This window comes from Nomascus leucogenys, chromosome 14 (genome assembly GCF_006542625.1).
Source record: "Nomascus leucogenys isolate Asia chromosome 14, Asia_NLE_v1, whole genome shotgun sequence".
In the NCBI taxonomy this organism is placed as follows: domain Eukaryota; kingdom Metazoa; phylum Chordata; class Mammalia; order Primates; family Hylobatidae; genus Nomascus; species Nomascus leucogenys.
The window spans coordinates 33,180,177-33,193,629 of NC_044394.1; the positions used below are offsets into that span (position 1 = coordinate 33,180,177).

General features: G+C 41.8%; 1 pseudogene; it reads right to left on the reverse strand.

The window, feature by feature from the left end:
- Positions 1-4,074: 4,074 nt before the first annotated feature.
- On the reverse strand, positions 4,075-5,320 carry LOC100579699 (annotated as a pseudogene).
- Positions 5,321-13,453: the final 8,133 nt, after the last annotated feature.

Here is a 13,453-nt window from a genome sequence, read left to right on the forward strand (position 1 = left end):
TGTGTATGTAAGTGATAACTAGTTAGAAGATAAAAGAAGAAAAAATTCAATTTGCAATAACAACAAAAATATAAAATACTTGGAAATAAACTTAAGAAGTAATGTGTAAAATCCATATGAGGAAAAATTTAAAACATTCCTAAAAGACAAATGGAAATATTTCTTGGTCTTGGATAAGATAAGTTGACATCATAATGATATAAATTATCCCTAATTTAACACCACCCTAATAAAATTGCAATATGTAGTTTTCCTGGGACTACAGAAATTGATTCCGAAGTTCACGTGGATAAGCAAACATATACGCATAAATAGGAAAACCAGTAAAAAAGATCAGTGAAGAGAGAGAACCCTATTAAATACCAATGCACAATAAATCTTTCGTATAATTAAAACAGTGTGGTATGAATGGATAGACAGATCTGGAACATAATGGAAAGTTCAGAAATAGAACCAACTAAAAAGAAAATTTTCATATAAATAAGGTGGCATCTCAAATCACAGACAGACTTTTTTTTTTTTTGAAACGGAGTCTCGCTGTGCTGCCCAGGCTGCAGTGCAGTGGCGCGATCTCGGCTCACTGCAAGCTCCACTTCCGGGGTTCACGCCATTCTCCTGCCTCAGCCTCCTGAGTAGCTGGGACTACAGGCGCCCGCCACCACGCCCGGTTAATTTTTTGTATTTTTAGTGGAGACGGGGTTTCACCGTGTTAGCCAGGAAGGTCGCGATCTCCTGACCTCATGATCCGCCCGCCTCGGGCTCCCAAAGTGCTGGGATTACAGGCTTGAGCCACCGCGCCCGGCCCGGACAGACTTATTAATAAATGGTGCTAGGACAACTGAACAGTCATTTGAAAACGATAGCTTTGGATCCTTAACATACATTATACTGCAGGAAAAACTCATATAGAAAGAACGAGCCATATAAGTACTTGAAGAAAACATAAGTGAATTTGTTTATAATCTTGTGGTGGGAAAAATTTTAAACCATGTTCATCATCCAGATATAATAGCAGAAAAAAAGCAATAATTTTGACATCAATAAAAATGACTGGTCGGGCGTGGTTCCAGTATGTTGGGAGGCTGAGACAGGAGGGTCTCTTGAGCCCAGAAGTTTGAGACCAGTCTGGGCAACATGGGGAGGCTGTCTACACACACACACACACACACACACACACACACACACACACACACACATTATTTGGGTATGGTGGTGCATCTCTACAGTCCCAGCGACCTGGAAAGCTGAGGTGGGAGGATCACTTGAGCCTAGGAAGTCAAAGCTGCAGGGAGCCATGACTGTACCACTGCACTTCAGTCTGGGCAACAAGCAAGACCCCAACTCTAAAAATATAAATAAAATAAAATGTAAAGAATCTTTGTAAAAAAAAAAAAGCACCACAAGCAAAGTCGAAAGACAAGTGACAAACTGGGAGAAATATAATTGCAACACATGTCATAGATAAAGAACTAAACTCCTCAATTTACAAAACACTCAAAAATTGGGAAACACAAAGATTCATACACACCAAAACCCACAAGTGCCCTTAAACGTATAAACCTCATGTTTATGGCAGAGAAATTCGAATTAAATTTACTATGAGGAAGTTCTTTCAACTTTAGTGTATGTTTGGAAAAGCTCGTAATAAATTACTGAGAAAAAATTAATATATTTCTAATTTTCAGGTTGGCACACATTCAGAAGCTTGAAAACACATTTTTCTGTGATCAGCTGAGGGAAATTTCAATCTGAGCTGGGTATTAGATGATATCATTATTGGATGAAAGTTAAATTTCTTGGGTGTGATTACAGTTATGCAGGTATGTGTGCATTTCCTTAAGAAATACATGCTATGGCCGGGTGCGGTGGCTCACGCCTGTAATCACAGCATTTTGGGAGGCTGAGGTGGGCGGATCACGAAGTCAGGATATTGAGACCTTCCTGGCCAATATGGTGAAACCCCGTCTCTACTAAAAATACAAAAATTAGCTGGGTGTGGTGGCGTGTGCCTTAATCCCAGCTACTTGGGAGGCTGAGGCTGGAGAATCACTTTAACCATGGAGTTGGAGGATCGCGCCACTGCACTCCAGCCTGGTGACAGAGTGAGACTCCATCACAAAAGAAAAAAAAAAAGAAATACATGCTATGATACTTTGGGGCAAAATGTCATGAAGTACACAAACCTACTTTCAAATACACCAGCTCAACAAAAGTGTGTGTGTGGTTTTTTATCTCTTTTTTTTTTTTTTACTGTGTCAATAAAAGTTTATTCACAGACATTGAAATTTGAATTTCATGATTTTCATGTCATGAAATATATTTTTAATTTGTTTTCAACGATTTTTAAAATGTAAAAACCATTCGCAGGCCATATATCAGGCAGTGGGCAGGATTCAGCCCACAGGCCAGTTTGCCAACCCTATCTTAAGTGAAGATACTGACAAGACCAAACTTAACTTCTCCTAGAACCAAGATTTTCAAAGCAGACTATTAACAAGAGCATGACCCGCTCCAGATGCCCCAGAATTGTGAAGGAGGTGAGGCTGCTGGTACAGGAGGACAATGGTCTGGCACGGCCCCTCTGTTCTGAAACCTCTGGTCCCCAGCACAGGGGAGTGGGCCTCAGCTTTGCAGTCAGCACTGTTTCCAGATCACTGTTAAAAGGAAAACAAAGCACTTATGAAAAATGTGAAGCATTCCAGCTTTGGATACACAAAAGGATTCTAAGTCCCCAGCGAAAACCCACACCAAAATCATCACCAGCATGCACATCTGTTCCCTTGCTGAGACTTAATCACTGAAGAGCAGGTAGAAGCCGTCCTGAACGAATTACCCGATGTACCTAGAAGCCTCTTCCCAAATCAAGCAGTGAGCACCTCACTCATAAACAGTGCACGCACCCAAACGTTTTGCTTGATATGTTTTGAGACTAGTTTCACATGTTGCTGCTAAACGTTTCCAGGGAGTTACAAAAGTTCATCCTCATGGATCGGTGATTGAAATTCAGTGACATCCCAGCTGCTCTGCAGTGTGTGCGAAGGTCATATCAAAATAAACACACACGACGTCTTCGATCACCTTCCTGTAAAACCGGGTTTCTAGCCGGACCCATGTCCTCACAGTTCCTGAATCAAGTTCACCGTCTGTGCAAGCGCCGCCTGACAGAGCTCCCTGCGACACTGAAACGCGTTTGGGCACTTCCCACGTGGGAGCCACTCGCCAGGGGCAGCTCCTGAGCACAAGGTACGGGGCTGGGGCTGGGGCAGGCTGAAGCGTTCGTTCTAAGTTTCAACAGCCTCGTATGGCGCGCAGCTACTGCGGGGCGGCGCATCACCTGGACGGTGAGACGGTGGGAACAACAGGAAAGCGTCCACAGCGTCGGCGATAGATCCTCCTAGAGGAAGCGCGCCAAGCTCCAGAATAGCAGAAAGCCGACAGCTGCCACCGCTGCCGGTTCACTTGCTGCCTCCAACGTGAAGGTAAAGTGCTTCAAGCGCTTCCACTCCACCCATCTGGCTTCCCTTCCACCCATCTGGCTTCCCTTCAACCAGAAAGGAGCACAGGCACCAGGCAAGAGCCTGTGCCCAACGACACAGAATGTTCTAGAGCCCAGGAGACAGTCCCGTTCTCTGAGCTGAGCTGGTCGCACCTGATGTCACCTTTTCCTTTTTTTTTTTTTTTTTTTTTTTTTTGAGATGGAGTCTGGCTCTGTAGCCGAGGCTGGAGTGCAGTGGCGCCATTTCGGCTCACTGCAAGCTCCGCCTCCCAGGTTCACGCCATTCTCCTGCCTCAGCCTCCTGAGTAGCTGGGACTACAGGCACCCGACATCATGCCCAGCTAATTTTCTGTATTTTTTTTTAGTAGAGACGGGGTTTAACTGTGTTAGCCAGGATGGTCTCAATGTCCTTACCTCGTCATCTGCCCGCCTTGCCTCCCAAAGTGTTGGGATTACAGGCGTGAGCCAAAACGGCCGGCCACACTTTCCATTTTGAAGGGAGATGCCAGGATGCAGGGGGAACAAGTGAAAACTACTTTTCCTGTTTCGAGGGTGTGGGGCACCACCGACAGCCAAGATCAGCAACCCCAGGCCGACTCCCTCGGCCTTACCTTCCTTGGCCTGCCCACTGGCCCAGGTGGGGGACTCCACTGCGCTGCTTCCTCTTTAGCTGCTGCTGCAGTCTCTCCTCTTTCTTCTTCAGGTAGAAGGTTATGTTGTCAAAGGCGGCCTTGTAGAGACTGCTAAAGCTCACGTTCGCGCAGACAGAGCCTTCCAGCATGGCCCAGTTCCCACAAAGAACACTGGAGACTTTCTTTAAAATGGCACTTTCAGGAACAGACTGCCACTGGCGACCCACAGGCCTGCAGAGCAACAGGGGAGGGGGGCTTCCAGGCAGTCCTGGAACACTCACAGCCCCTGGGTTTCCTCAAAAGCCATATCCCACACTCGACGCTGGAATGACAGCTGCTGCCTGTACACCAACTACCGTCTACGGGCGTGAAACTGGAAGATGTAGCCCACAGCAATGCAGGTGCTCAGAAGCACCACCCAGTTCTCCTGGCACCAGAACGCAATCCTGGGCGCGGCAAACCTCTGCGGGACCTGGAGGTCCGCGGGCTCTTGGAGACTGTGGAGGTGACAGCGGTGCACTTGGCGGCCGCTTCTGTACTCCCAGAGCCTCAGGGTGCAGTCCCCGGAGGAGGATGGAAGCAGCTCAGGCTGAGTGGGCAATATGGAGATGTAGTTCACAAACTCTGTGTGCCCGAGGCAGAAGGACTCAATGCTGCGGGGTGTGGCGGCCCTGCTTCCCGTCCCGGTCCGCAGTGGATCTTCTTGTCCCGGTCCGCAGTGAGGACGAAGTGGTCATCAGGATGCACAGCCACGTCTAACAGCATGGACAGAAAGGTGCCGCAGCTCCGGTTGGCCGCATCCGTGTGGCTCCAGCACCGACGAGGAGACGTCTCCAGACTTGTCAGCCACCAAGACCTTCGGAGGCTGTGAAGGTCAGGTCCGTACACCTCCTTATCATAGTCCTGACACTTAGACATTGCCATGGTTTTGTACAGAAAAGAATCAGACACTGTCATCGGTTAAAGCAAAACAGCTGCCAGACTTGGAGAAGGTGGACCGAGAATTGCACCGCTCCCCCGGACCAAGGGCGGCTCGTCCTCCCCTTTATTTTCTTGTGACTTGTTTTCAAGCACTGCAGTCATAGATGAAGAGGCTGTCGTCACTGCTTGCAGTGGAGGTGGTCTGGAACCAGCTGCTGCCCTGCACCACCAGCTTCTGCCCGCACAACGCCAGCCCCGCAGAGTCTGCCATGTGCCTACCTGCCTCGCCGCTATGCATATTTCCCCACCCAAACCATTTTTAATTTATTTCAATAGTTTTGGGGGAACAGGTGGGTTTTGGTTACATGGATAAGTTCTTTAGTGGTAATTACTGAGATTTTGGAGCACCCAATCATCTGAGCAGTGTATGGTGAACCCAATGTGTAGCCTTTTATCCCTTGCCCCCCATTTCCTATTCCCCTCGAGTCCCCAAAGTCCATTATATTATTCTTTGTGTCTTCATAGCTTAGCTCCCCCTCATAAATGAGAACATACAATGTTTGGTTTTCCATTCTTGAGTTATTTCACCTAGAATAATGGTCTCCAACTCCATCCAGGATCCAGGATGCTCTGAATGCCATTATTTTGTTCCTTTGTATGGCTGAGTAGTATCACATGGTGTGGGTACATATATATATATATATATATACTTTTATATATATATATGTACCCACACCATGTAATATATATACCCCAGTTATATATATATTATATATATAATATATAATATATGTATAAAAATATATATTATAGATATATATTCTTTATCCACTCCTTCTTGGTTGATGGACATTTAGGTTGTTTTTTTTAAATGTAGTATAAACCAATAGTTCCTAACAAAAGGGATTTTCCCCCAGGAGACATTTGGCAATGTCTGGAGACATTTTTGGTTGTCAGCACTTGGGAAGTGGTGCTACTGCCATCTAATGAATAGAGGCCAGGGATGCTGCTAAACATTCTACAATGTATAGGACAGCACCCCTGGCTCTCTCCCATACAAAGAATTATCTAGCCCAGAATGTTAACAGTGATAAGGTTTAGGGAGCTGGTATAGACAGAGATAAAGCAAATGTGGTTAAAGTTAACAGTTGGTTAATCTAGGTGACGATGCTATATTCTATTCTTTGAAATTTTCTGTAAGAGTGAAAACTTTCAAAATAAAACATTTAGGGAGAAAGCATATTAAAAAAGATATAATAAAAGTCTGAGAGAGAAAAAAAGTTGAACTGATGAAACAGTAGGCCATACAGGGGAAAACAATGGTAAAAGCAGTCCTTTTTATTTTCTTCACTAACCAATGAGAATAAAGACAGAAAATTGTGCTCAATCTACTTGTTAGGCAACAAAAAACACAACCACAGCAATGAGTGGGGAGATTTTCATGTGTGATTTTTAGAAAGCTTCTTTTATGGTTTTACGCATTTTCTATCAGGCTTTCATTGTGTGACAAATGGACTGTATAATTTCGTCATATTAAAAGTAAATCAAAATGAGCAAACTGGGAAACCAGCAGCTGGGTTTTTTTCCTCTACAAGGCACGGAAAACCCATAGTAGAAAAGTAGGCCTCAGAAAATGATTATTAAAAATTTCTTTTGGGCCAGAACAGTGGTTCATGCTTGTAATCCCAGCACTTTGGGAGGTTGAGGTGAGAGGATTGCTTGAGCTCAGGAGTTTGAGGCCGGCCTGGGCAACATAGTGAGACCCACTCTCTAAAAATAAATAACTAAATTAATTAATTAAGAAAAATTTTTTTTTCTTGACCAGTTAATGTTTATGATAATACAGTACGATTGGTGTGGTTTGTAAAACTGCAGTTTTATCTTGTTTTATTTCCATCCGGCCCTGACATGGAGGTATTGGAAAATGCAAACGGGTTCATGAAAAAAGTCAGTTTTACTTGTGGTAGAACTGAATATAAGGATGTCAAGCTTTTATTAGAAACCCAACTCGCATGCCTTGTTTGTTTTATTACCTTCTTCTGTCTCAGCTGTTCTTTATAGTTTTTACTTTTTCTTCCTTTTCCAGCATTATTTTATTGTGTAGAGTAATACTAGAATGGGTTGATTTTTTTTTTTGTAATACTTTCCACTGTATTTTCCATGCCCAGTAAATCTTATTTCTCTGCAGCTCTCTACCTGGAAAGACAGGCACCCAGTGCTTCGTGGGTCTGGTAGGTACAGCTGAGAATAAAGAAATCAGAGCTCAGCTTTGAATTTCAAAAGACTTTTTTCAAGCATAGAAGACTCAGAAGTCTTAACAGCTAGGCTTTCAACTGAGAAATGAAAATAAAATCCACAGGTCCCCCGTGCAACTGACTAAAAGGACTCCCCTCTTGGCTAAGGAGACCCTAGAGAAATCTTAAAAACTGAATTCCCAGCCATGATGGATTGGGAGGTCAGACATGCCCTGTTATACTCCCTCCCTTGCTACTTGCCATTATACTTCCATTCCTAAATGTTAAACAGAAACAGGCCCTTTCTGAAGACTTGCTGGACTCCTCTTCCTTTTTGCAGTTTGACACAACAACTGACCATCATTCCTTCCTGATAAGAGGCTGCTAACCATGGACTGGTTCTGGCCGGTTTGCAGAGGCTGCACACAGGATGCTTCTGTGTCCTCTGTTTCACCTTGTGACATATAGAGCCTAATTTTAATACATTTAAATGTTAAGTTTCCACCCTAAAGTGAACATAGGATGTAGGTAACATACATGTTAGCTTACTATGCATGAGTGCACTCCCCTTTTGTGAATATTCATAGCTCCTCCTATAGCCTGTTAAATGTATATACTTAGCTGACCCTTTCAGCCTAAATTCCTGTCTTACCCTTCCCTCCCTAGAAGTACCTGCTTCTGGTTTCTGCCAGAAGCTATCCTTCCCAGGCTGTGGGATGGCCAGCCTGCAGGCTGCAACCCTTTATAAGAAATAAAGCTCTCCTTTCCACATTCATGAACCTTGTGATTCTTCAGTTGGCACAAAAAAATGATAGAGGCACTTGAGGAAGGAAAAGGTCTTTCTAATTCCAAATTATTCCCTTTAGAGAATCTAGAACAGTGTTTATTAAATGAACTATCAGATATAGGAAGGAAGAAAAAGATAGGATATGAATGAAGTGCAGTACAGCATTCCCACCCCAAAAGGGATTGAGAAGTTTGCCAGTTGGCATGAAGAAGAGAATCCAAGAAGAGTAAAGGAGGGTTACATGAGGCATCTCCAAGAGGTCCTATCTCCACCTTCCTCCAGTGTTGAAAGCCACAAACACGTTTGATGATTTCATGACAGAACAGACTTCTGCTGTACGTTCCACCTGGAAACGGTGGGACAAATAGGACATGCTATTTGTTTTAGGTATGTGCCATTCACAGTAGAGTGGAAATGGGGTGTGCTGTAGAGTGTTTAGGCAGAGTGGGCCTGAGAGGAGATTGAGTTACCCTACAATATCACCACTTGGTCAACTCCTATTCTCTGTTCTGTGAGCAGTGTGGAATTGGGAGGGGAATGAGACCCCCTGTAAAATTTAATCTTGCCCATTAAAAGTACAGTCATCCCTTGGTATCTGCCGAAATTTGCAGATGCTCAAGTCCCTTACATAAAATTGTGCAATATTTGCACACAACTTGTGCACATCTTTCCATATACTTTAAATTATTTCTAAATTACTTATAATACTAATGCAATGTAAATGCTATGTAGTTATTATACTGTATTGCTTTTTATATTTTTTTTATTGTTGTATTTCCATTTGTTTTTATTTTTCCTAGTATTTTTGACCCATGGTTGCACCTGTGGATGCAGAACACATGGGTTCAGAGGGGCAACCATACTCCAGTTATTTCCACATTAACTCAGGCTCAGCATGTTACTCAGTCTTTCAGGGTTAGAGCTGCCAGAGAAAATACAAGATGCTCAGTTAAATTTAAATTTCAGATAAAAATGAATTTGTTTTAGTGTAAGTGTGTTCTTTGCAAACATTGGGGACATATACCAAAAAACAATTTGCTATTTATCTGAAACTCATGTATTTTATTTGCTAAATCTGGCAGCTCTACTTGGAGTTGCTTCCTCTTTTTTCCCTTCTTCCTTTTTCCTGACATCCATGCAGAAAGGTGGCTGAAGTAACAGCAAGGCATCGGGGCAAAGCCCCAGGCCTGCATGCTTCCCTGCCTTCCTAACAACCTTCCACTTTCCACTAATCCTCTCCTTTCACTGCACTCTTGGTTACTGTAATTTGCATTCAGTTTTCTTAGCACAATCAGGGATTGGGGTACAGGAGTCTTCCTTCAGCTGACTCTGGCCCACCTCAATTTGCACTGTGGCTACTGTTACTCTAAAGACTGCAGCAACCACTATTTGGCTCCTGGTTTAGGCTCTCAATCCCACGGCTTCTGCTTTGCAGCTCCTTTGCTGTGTTCTCAGCTACTTCTACAGCTATCTCATGGGGTGGGGGCAACTCACTCAGATATCCCATGTCCCACTAAGCGGAGGGAAATTTAAGAGCTACCTTTCTCTCTCCGTCTCCTTTGGACATCCAATATGAACATATTGAACCTTTGTATTCTGTTTCAATCTCTAAATCCTTTTTTGTTTTTTTTCTTCGTGTGCTTCAATGTTGGCATTGTTCTATTGTTCTATTTTCCAGTACATAAATGCTTTTTCAGTGTTATAATCTGCTATTAAGCCTATGCATAAATTTCTGTTGTTGTATTTTTCAATTGTAGAATTTCCATTTAGTTCTCTAGTTTTCTGGTAAACATCTTCATATTAATCTGTTTTCTTCATCTTTTCATCCATCTGCCTGGATTTTAAAATCATAGCTATTTAAAAATTCTTGCCTGCAAACTCCAGTAACTAAATCCCCGTGACTTTGCTTCTATGTTCTTCCACCCCACCCAACCTGTGACTTCCAATCATTTAGTTCTGTCTTTTAGGATGCTTGATAATGTTGTAAGTGCAGACATTGTATATGAAAAACTGTAGAGGCTCCAGATGATGTCATCTTCCTCTAGAGTGAATTCACCTTATCCTCCATTAGGCAGTGGGGTTTGCTCACCTTAATCAAATAGGAGATTTACCTGAATTGAGGCTGCAGCCCATTGTACAGAACCCACCAAAGATTTCAACTGAGAACCTGAGTTGTTTACCTTCCCTCTACTGGGTCCTCAACTGTAATCATTGTGTCCTCAGTAGTGTGAGACTGGGCAAAAACTCCTTTGCTTCTAAGAGGCTCTCTGCTTAGCTTCTTAGCTTACAGTCCCTCAGAGCTTCAGAATTTGGTAAATGTCTTGAGGAGAAAACTAGCCATATGTTAGATAATGTTTATATATCACTTAGCATAGAGTTGGCCATACGGGAGTACTCTAGAAATGGGTTGTTGAAAAAAAGAAACATTGGCTATATGGAAAAATGGGTCTTTTGGTGAAGAGACTTGGTGATTACCATACCTCAACCAAATGATCAGACTTAACCATCTTGTATAGTAGAACAATCAGACATTATGTGCTTCTTATGTGATACAATGAGAAGTATATTTCATCACTTACAGTATAATTACTATGTAGTATAATTGCCAAATATGTTTTACTGAATCTTTTTTTTGTTTGTTTGAGACAGGGTCTCACTCTGTCTTGCAGGCTAGAGTGCAGTGTTGCAATCACAGCTCACTGCAGCCTTGGCCTCCTGGGCTCAAGCAATCCTCCCACCTCAGCCTCCCAGGCAGCTGGTACTACAGGCGCCCACCACCATGCCCAGTCAATTTATTTTTAAAAATTTTTGTAGAAATGACATCTTGCTACATTGCCTGGGCTGATCTTAAACTCCTGGGCTCAAGTGATCCTCCCACCCCAGCCTCCCAAAGTATTGGGATTATAGGTGTGAGTCATCACGCCTGCCCTCTGAATCAAATTATGAAGAGAGAATCAGATAACTCAACTACAGAATATTCTGTAAGATAACCAGTCTCAAGCCTGTAATCCCAGCACTTTGGGAGGCCGAGGCAGGCAGATTGTGAGGTCAGGAGTTTGAGACCAGCCTGGCCAACATGGTGAAACCCTGTCTCTACTAAAAATACAAAAATTAGTCAGGCGTGGTGGTGTGTGCCTGTAGTCCCAGCTATTAGGAAGGCTAAGGCAGGAGAATTGCTTGAACCTGGGAGGTGGAGGTTGCAGTGAACTGAGATTGCACTACTGCACTCCAGCCTGGGTGACAGAACGAGACTCTGTCTCAAAAGAAAAAAAAAATAGTCAATATCCTAACAAATAAAACCAAAGCCAGGGGACACTTCTGGTTAAAAGAGATTAAAGAGACAAAAAACTCAGATGCATGTATAAATATTTTCTTGCAGTCTAAATTGAAAAAAATCTATAAAAGATATTTTGGGGGCCACTGAGGAATTTAAATATGGTTCGTAAATTACATGATATTATTGAATTAATGTAAGAATTTTTAGATGTGATAATGATATTGCATGCAGGAGTGTATTCTTAGGAGATATATGCTGAAGTATTTAGGGGTAAAGTATCATCATGTCTGCAACTTCTTTTCAATGTTTCAGCAAAGATGAATAAATAAACATAGAAACATGTTAACAACTTGTATTTCTAGGTGGATGGTGTACAAAATAGTGATTTGTGATATATTTTTACTTTTCTGTGGGTCTGAAATTTTTCAAATGAAAAACTTGGAGGGACATTCTTGGCTCTTTCATCTAAGTTATTCATTCTAAGTTTCTGAAGTCATTTGAAAACATTTATTGAGTACCTACTATGTATGACATATTCTTGTAAGTGCTGGGAAGTGGTGATGAAATAGATGGAAAAGATCATTCTCTTTCAGTTTCCTCATCCATAAAATGGATATAGAGTAAGCATACACCGTGTAAACACAATGCTTGGTACAAGAAGGCGTTCAATTAAAGTCGGCTGGTATAATTAATCAGCTTCATCCATTGTTGATCTGATTTCATCAATTTGATGTTTTTGGTCTTAAACTCTAAATAAAAATGTGTGATTTTCCATCTTATGTATTCTTCCCAACCCATTTCCTTAAGTTGCTACTCATTTTACTTTCATTAATATTACCAGGGCATTTGAAGTCTTGGAGAGAAGACATGATATAAAGTCAAAGCAAAGATGAAGTTAAAGTGGTCAGGGGTATGTTACATTTTTCTTTTCTTTTGACACAGGGCCTCACTCTGTCACCCAGGCTGGAGTGCAGTGGTGTGATCACGACTCACTGCAGCCTCAGTCTCCCAAGCTCAAGCAATTCTCATACCTTAGCCTCCTGAGTAGCTTGGACTACAGGTATGGGCCACCACACCTGGCTGTAAAATTTTTAGTACAGACAAGGTCTCACTATGTTGCCCAGGCTGGTCTCGAACTCCTGAGCTAAAGCAATCTGTCTGCCTCAGCCTCCCAAAGTGTTAGGATTACAGGTGTGAGCCATCACACCCAGCCATAGTTTTAAAATTAGGTTTGTACATATGCAAGTATCCTCAGGTCAAAAGTTTATATTCACAGAGATTTTATTGATGATTATGTTCTGGACTAAGATTGGATTATAAACCAGAAGAAACTAAAAAAAAAGGTTTCTAAATTTATTTTTCTAAATACTAGATCTTAAGCTGATTAAAAACACTCAAAATTCCTTAATACTCTTCCCCAAGAATCTTGCTTCTTGTACACAGGGTGCACACTTAACATGTTATTTTATCTATGAGTAAGAACATTCCTTCCCTCCATGCTGCTCCACCCACTCATGTTTTCAGATGCTAATGGCTTGGCCTGATAAATGCATGGTTCATTCTAAGCCCATACCATAAATTTATCACTAAGTTCCAAAGATTTCCTTTCAGTGTAGACCATGATCATAGCACATAATTTGTTAAATAAAGAATTATTTTAGTGCAATAGCACTAAAAAAGTCAAAGTTAATGTTCATTCACATAATTTGCAAAGCTAATACTTAAAACTGATGGGAGTGATTCAATAATTCAAAATAATAAGTGATATTCTTGAGGTTAAGTTTATTTTCAAGAGTTCAAAAAATAAAACAAAACATTTTTATTTTCCTATTTCCCTCTTACAGGTTTGGAGAAGACTGGAACAATTATTCATATATTCGTATTACTATCAAGCATCCCACATACCTTAAGGATTGTATACTGCATTTTGATACAATCTTTTTCACTAACAATATAGTAAATTATTTTTATACATTCTGTGTAGGATTAAAATAAATAACTATAGAAATAATTTAACAAATCTTTATAGAGCACCTAGTGTGTGCCAGGTTTGAAGACACAAAAATAAATAAAAAATGGTCCCTGTCATTAAGAAGTTCACAGTGT